Source organism: Neofelis nebulosa, chromosome 1 (genome assembly GCF_028018385.1).
Source record: "Neofelis nebulosa isolate mNeoNeb1 chromosome 1, mNeoNeb1.pri, whole genome shotgun sequence".
In the NCBI taxonomy this organism is placed as follows: domain Eukaryota; kingdom Metazoa; phylum Chordata; class Mammalia; order Carnivora; family Felidae; genus Neofelis; species Neofelis nebulosa.
The window spans coordinates 150,998,857-151,006,497 of NC_080782.1; positions in this window are offsets into that span (position 1 = coordinate 150,998,857).

The window sequence follows — 7,641 nt, forward strand, 5'->3', positions numbered from 1 at the left end:
TGTTGCTATATACATAGGGGTGCACATATCCCTCTGAATTAGTGTTTTTGTATGTTTTGTATAATTATCCAGTAGTGAGATTGCTAGATCACAAGGTAGTCCTATTTTTAACCTTTTGAGAAACCTCCATTCTGTTTTCCAGAGTTGCTGCACGAGTTTACATTGCCACCAAGAGTGCAAGACGATTCCTTTTTCTCCACAGCCTAGCCAACACTTCTTGTTTCTTGTGTTTTTGATTTTAGCCATTCTGACAAGTGTGAGGTGATATCCTATTGTAGCTTTGATTGCCCTTCTTTTAGGCTAAGGGCTGATGAACATCTTTTCATGTGTCGGTTGGCCATCTGGATGTCTCCTTTGGAGAAATGTCTGTCCATCTGTCCAGCCCATTTTTTAATTGGATTATTTGTTTTGGTGGTGTTCTGTTTATAAGTTCTTTATATATTTTGGATACTAACACTTTATCAGATACATCATTTACAAATATATTTTCCATTCCATAGAATGCCATTTAGTTTTGTTGATTGTTTCCTTTGCTGTGCAGAAGTTTTTTATTTTGATGAGGTCCCAATAGTTTATTTTTGTGTTGGTTTCCCTTGTTTCAGGGGACATATCTAGAAAGAAGTTGCTATATCCCCTGTCAAAGAAGTTACTGCCTGTGTTCTCTTCTAGAATCTTTATGGTTTCAGATCTCACATTTACGTCTTTAATCCATTTTGAATTTATTTTTGTGTATGGTGTAAAGAAAGTGGTTTCTTTCCATTGCATGTTGCTGTCCTGTTTTCCCAACATCGTTTGTTGAAGAGACTGTGTTTTTCCATTGGATGTTCTTTCCTGCTTTGTTGAATATTAATTGACCATATGGCTGTGGGATCATTTATGGGTTTTCTATTGTTTCATTTATCTATGTGTCTGTTATCATGAATGGATTTGCACTTTTTCAAATCTTTTTCAAATACCTTTTCTGCATATTGAAAGGATCATATGGTTCTTATCCTTTCTTTTATTAATCAGGTTTATCACTTTGATTGATTTGTGAATATTGAACTACGATTGCAGCCTAAGAATAAATCCACTTGATCATGGTGAATGAATCTTGAGTGTGCTGTTGGATTTGGTTTGCTAGTATATCACTGAAAAAAATTTTTTTAATATATGAAATTTATTGTCAAATTGGTTTCCATACAACACCCAGTGCTCATCCCAAAAGGTGCCCTCCTCAATACCCATCACCCACCCTCCCCTCCCTCCCATCTCCCATCAACCCTCAATTTGTTCTCAGTTTTTAACAGTCTCTTATGCTTTGGCTCTCTCTCACTGATGCATAGGGGCACTTGTACCCCAATGTTTATAGCAGCACTCTCAACAATAGCCAAATTATGGAAAGAGCCTAAATGTCCATCAACTGATGAATGGATAAAGAAATTGTGGTTTATATACACAATGGAATACTACATGGCAATGAGAAAGAATGAAATATCACTGAAAAATTTTTGCATGCATGTTCATCAAAGATATTGGCCTGTAGTTCTCCTTTTTAGTGGCATCTTTGTCTAATTTTGGAATAAGGGTAATGCTGGCCTCATAGAATAAATTTGGAGGTTCTCCCTCCTTTTCTATTTTTTGGAATAATTTGAGAAGGAAGGGTATTAACTCTTTTTAAAATATTTGGTAGAATCCCCCCATGAAGCCATCTGGTCCTCAACTTTTGTTTGTTGAGAGTTTTTTCATTACCAATTCAATTTTTTGCTGTTTATTAGTCTGTTCACATTTACTATTTCTTCCTGTTTCATTTTTGGTAGTTTATGTTTCTAGGAATTTATCCATTTTTTTGAGGTTGTCCAATATGTTGGCATTTAATTTTTCATAATATTCTTTTATAATTGTTTCTATTTCTGTGGTGTTGGGTTTTTTTTTCCCTCTCTCATTTGTGATTTTATTTATTTGTGTCCTTTCTCTTTACTTTTTGATAAGTCTTGTTAGGGGGTTATTAATTTTATTACTTTTTTCAAAGAACCAGCTTCTGGTTTCATTTTTCTGTTCTCCTCTTGGTTTTAGTGTCTATATCATTTATGTCTTCTCTAATCTTTATTATTTCCCTTCATCTGCTACCTTTAGGCTTTGTTTTTTATGCTGTTTCTATCTCCTTTACGTGTAAGGTTAGGATGTTTATTTCAGATTTTTCATGCTTCTTGAGGTAGACCTGGTTTGCTATATACTTCCCTCTTAGGACTGCTTTTGCTATATCCCAAAGGTTTTGGACCATTGCATTTATATTGTCACTTGTTTTCTGCTATTTTTTTTTAACGTTTATTTATTTTTGAGACAGAGAGAGACAGAGCATGAACAGGGGAGGGGCAGAGAGAGAGGGAGACACAGAATCTGAAACAGGCTCCAGGCTCTGAGCTGTCAGCATAGAGCCCGACGCGGGGCTCGAACTCACGGACCGCAAGATCATGACCTGAGCCGAAGCCGGACGCTTAACCGACCAAGCCGCCCAGGCGCCCCTGTTTTCTGCTATTTTTTAATTTCTTCTTTGATTTCCTGGTTGACCCATTCATTGTTCGGTAGCATGTTGTTTACCCTCCATGCATTTGTGGTCTTTCTAAATTTTTTCTTGTGGTTTACTTCAAGTTTCATAGCAGTGTTCAGAAAAGATGCATGGTATGATGTCAGTCTTTTTGTACTTATTGAGAACTGATTTGTGACCCAATAAGTGATCTACTCTGGAGAAAGTTCTATGTGCACTTGAAAAGAAGATGTATTCTGCAGCTTTCGTATGGAATTTTCTGAATATATTTGTTAAATCCATCTGGTCCAGTGTGTCATACAAAGCCTTTGTTTCCTTGTTGATTTTCTGCTTAGATGATTGGTCCATTGTAAGTGGGGGGTTAAAGTCCCCTACTATTATTGTATTATTATCAATGAGTTCCTTTATGTTTGTTATTAATTGATTTATATATTTGGGTGCTTACAAGTTGTGAGTATAAATATTTACAATTGTCAGATCTTGTTGGATAGACCTCTTAATTTTGATACAGTGTCCTTCATGTTTTGTAACATTCTTTGGTTTAATATCTAATTTTCTGATATAAGTATGGCTACTCTGGCTTTCTTTTGATATCCATTTGAATGGTAAGTGTTTCTCCATCTCCTCACTTTCATTCTGGTGTTTTTATGTCTAAAATAAATCTCTTGTAGTCAGCATACAGATGGGTCTTGTTTTTTTTACCCATTGTGATAACCGATGTCTTTCAACTGGAATATTTAGTCCATTAAAATACAAAGTAATTGTTGAGAGTCCTGCTATAAATATTGGGGTACAAGTGCCCCTATGCATCAGTACTCCTGTATCCCTTGGGTAAATTCCTAGCACTGCTATTGCTGGGTCATAGGGTAGGTCTATTTTTAATTTTCTGAGGAACCTCCACACTGCTTTCCAGAGCGGCTGCACCAATTTGCATTCCCACCAACAGTGCAAGAGGGTTCCCGTCTCTCCACATCCTCTCCAGCATCTATAGTCTCCTGATTTGTTCATTTTGGCCACTCTGACTGGCATGAGGTGATATCTGAGTGTGGTTTTGATTTGTATTTCCCTGATAAGGAGTGACGTTGAACATCTTTTCATGTGCCTGTTGGCCATCCGGATGTCTTCTTTAGAGAAGTGTCTATTCATGTTTTCTGCCCATTTCTTCACTGGGTTATTTGTTTTTCGTGTGTGGAGTTTGGTGAGCTCTTTATAGATTTTGGATACTAGCCCTTTGTCCGATGTGTCATTTGCAAATATCTTTTCCCATTCCGTTGGTTGCCTTTTAGTTTTGTTGGTTGTTTCCTTTGCTGTGCAGAAGCTTTTTATCTTCATAAGGTCCCAGTAATTCACTTTTGCTTTTAATTCCCTTGCCTTTGGGGATGTGTCGAGTAAGAGATTGCTACGGCTGAGGTCAGAGAGGTCTTTTCCTGCTTTCTCCTCTAAGGTTTTGATGGTTTCCTGTCTCACATTCAGGTCCTTTATCCATTTTGAGTTTATTTTTGTGAATGGCGTGAGAAAGTGGTCTAGTTTCAACCTTCTGTATGTTGCTGTCCAGTTCTCCCAGCACCATTTGTTAAAGAGACTGTCTTTTTTCCATTGGATGTTCTTTCCTGCTTTGTCAAAGATGAGTTGGCCATACGTTTGTGTGTCTAGTTCTGGGGTTTCTATTCTATTCCATTGGTCTATGTGTCTGTTTTTGTGCCAATACCATGCTGTCTTGATGATGACAGCTTTGTAGTAGAGCCTAAATTCTGGGATTGTGATGCTTCCTGCTTTGGTCTTCTTCTTCAAAATTACTTTGGCTATTCGGGGCCTTTTGTAGTTCCATTTGAATTTTAGGATTGCTTGTTCTAGTTTCGAGAAGAATGCTGGTGCAATTTTGATTAGGATTGCATTGAATGTGTAGATAGCTTTGGGTAGTATTGACATTTTGACAATATTTATTCTTCCAATCCATGAGCAGGGAATGTCTTTCCATTTCTTTATATCTTCTTCAATTACCTTCATAAGCTTTCTATAGTTTTCAGCATACAGATCTTTTACATCTTTGGTTAGATTTATTCCTAGGTATTTTATGCTTCTTGGTGCAATTGTGAATGGGATCAGTTTCTTTATTTGTCTTTCTGTTGCTTCATTGTTAGTGTATAAGAATGCAACTGGTTTTTGTACATTGATTTTGTATCCGGCAACTTTGCTGAATTCATGTATCAGTTCTAGCAGACTTTTGGTGGAGTCTATCGGATTTTCCATGTATAATATCATGTCATCTGCAAAAAGTGAAAGCTTGACTTCATCTTTGCCAATTTGGATGCCTTTGATTTCCTTTTGTTGTCTGACTGCTGATGCTAGAACTTCTAGCACTATGTTAAACAACAGCGGTGAGAGTGGGCATCCCTGTCGTGTTCCTGATCTCAGGGAAAAAGCTCTCAGTTTTTCCCCATTGAAGATGATGTTAGCTGTGGGCTTTTCATAAATGGCTTTTATGATCTTTAAGTATGTTCCTTCTATCCTGACTTTCTCAAGGGTTTTGATTAAGAAAGGGTGCTGGATTTTGTCAAAGGCCTTTTCTGCATCGATTGACAGGATCATATGGTTCTTCTCTTTTTTTTTTTTGTTAATGTGATGTATCACGTTGATTGACTTGCGAATGTTGAACCAGCCCTGCATCCCAGGAATGAATCCCACTTGATCATGGTGAATAATTCTTTTTATATGCCGTTGAATTCGATTTGCTAATATCTTATTGAGAATTTTTGCATCCATATTCATCAGGGATATTGGCCTGTAGTTCCCTTTTTTTCCTGGGTCTCTGTCTGGTTTAGGAATCAAAGTAATACTGGCTTCATAGAATGAGTCTGGAAGTTTTCCTTCCCTTTCTATTTCTTGGAATAGCTTGAGAAGGATAGGTATTATCTCTGCTTTAAAAGTCTGGTAAAACTCCCCTGGGAAGCCATCTGGTCCTGGACTCTTATTTGTTGGGAGATTTTTTTTTTTTCAACGTTTTTTTATTTACTTTTTTGGGACAGAGAGAGACAGAGCATGAACGGGGGAGGGGCAGAGAGAGAGGGAGACACAGAATCGGAAACAGGCTCCAGGCTCCGAGCCATCAGCCCAGAGCCTGACGCGGGGCTCGAACTCACGGACCACGAGATCGTGACCTGGTTGAAGTCGGACGCTTAACCGACTGCGCCACCCAGGCGCCCCAATTTGTTGGGAGATTTTTGATAACCGATTCAATTTCTTTGCTGGTTATGGGTCTGTTCAAGCTTTCTATTTCCTCCTGATTGAGTTTTGGAAGAGTGTGGGTGTTTAGGAATTTGTCCATTTCTTTTAGGTTGTCCAATTTGTTGGCATATAATTTTTCATAGTATTCCCTGATAATTGTTTGTATCTCTGAGGGATTGGTTGTAATAATTCCATTTTCATTCATGATTTTATCTATTTGGGTCATCTCTCTTTTCTTTTTGAGAAGCCTGGCTAGAGGTTTGTCAATTTTGTTTATTTTTTCAAAAAACCAACTCTTGGTTTCGTTGATCTGCTCTACAGTTTTTTTAGATTCTATATTGTTTATTTCTGCTCTGATCTTTATTATTTCTCTTCTTCTGCTGGGTTTAGGCTGCCTTTGCTGTTCTGCTTCTATTTCCTTTAGGTGTGCTGTTAGATTTTGTATTTGGGATTTTTCTTGTTTCTTGAGATAGGTCTGGATTGCAATGTATTTTCCTCTCAGGACTGCCTTCGCTGCGTCCCAAAGCGTTTGGATTGTTGTATTTTCATTTTCGTTTGTTTCCATATATTTTTTAATTTCTTCTCTAATTGCCTGGTTGACCCACTCATTCGTTAGTAGGGTGTTCTTTAACCTCCATGCTTTTGGAGGTTTTCCAGACTTTTTCCTGTGGTTGATTTCAAGCTTCATAGCATTGGTCCTGGTCGTGCAGGACCAGGACCTGCATGATATGTCGTGCAGAAGATCGATTCAAGATACGTCTGAAGGGAGTTCTCTGTGCCTCTTGGATTTCAATGCCTTTTTCCTTCCCCAGTTCAGGGAAGTTCTCAGCTATAATTTCTTCAAGTACCCCTTCAGCACCTTTCCCTCCCTCTTCCTCCTCTGGGATACCAATTATGCGTATATTATTTCTTTTTAGTGTATCACTTAGTTCTCTAATTTTCCCCTCATACTCCTGGATTTTTTTATCTCTCTTTCTCTCAGCTTCCTCTTTTTCCATAACTTTATCTTCTAGTTCACCTATTCTCTCCTCTGCCTCTTCAATCCGAGCTGTCGTCGTTTCCATTTTGTTTCGCATTTCGTTTAAAGCACTTTTCAGCTCCTCGTGACTGTTCCTTAGTCCCTTGATCTCTGTAGCAAGAGATTCTCTGCTGTCCTCTATACTGTTTTCAAGCCCAGCAATTAATTTTATGACTATTATTCTAAATTCACTTTCTGTTATATTATTTGAATCCTTTTTGATCAGTTCATTAGCTGTTGTTATTTCCTGGAGATTCTTCTGAGGGGAATTCTTCTGTTTGGTCATTTTGGATAGTCCCTGGAGTGGTGAGGACCTGCAGGGCACTTCCCCTGTGCTGTGGTGTATAACTGGAGTTGGTGGGCGGGGCCACAGTCCGACCTGATGTCTGCCCGCAGCCCACTGCTGGGGCCACAGTCAGACTGGTGTGTGCCTTCTCTTCCCCTCTCCTAGGGGCGGGATTCACTGTGGGGTGGCGTGGCCCATCTGGGCTACTTGCACACTGCCAGGCTTATGGTGCTGGGGATCTGGCGTATTAGCTGGGGTGGATAGGCAAGGTGCACGGGGGCAGGAGGGGCAGGCTTAGCTCGCTTCTCCTTAGGTGATCCACTTCAGGAGGGGCCCTGTGGCAGCGGGAGGGAGTCAGATCCGCTGCGGGAGGTTTGGCTCCACAGAAGCACAGAGTTGGGTGTTTGTGCAGAGCGAGCAAGTTCCATGGCAGGAACTGGTTCCCTTTGGGATTTTGGCTGGGGGATGGGCGAGGGAGATGGCGCTGGCAAGCGCCTTTGTTCCCCACCAAACTGAGCTCTGTCATCCTGGGGCTCAGCAGCTCTCCCTCCCTTTGTCCTCCAGCCTTCCCGCTTTCTGAGCAGA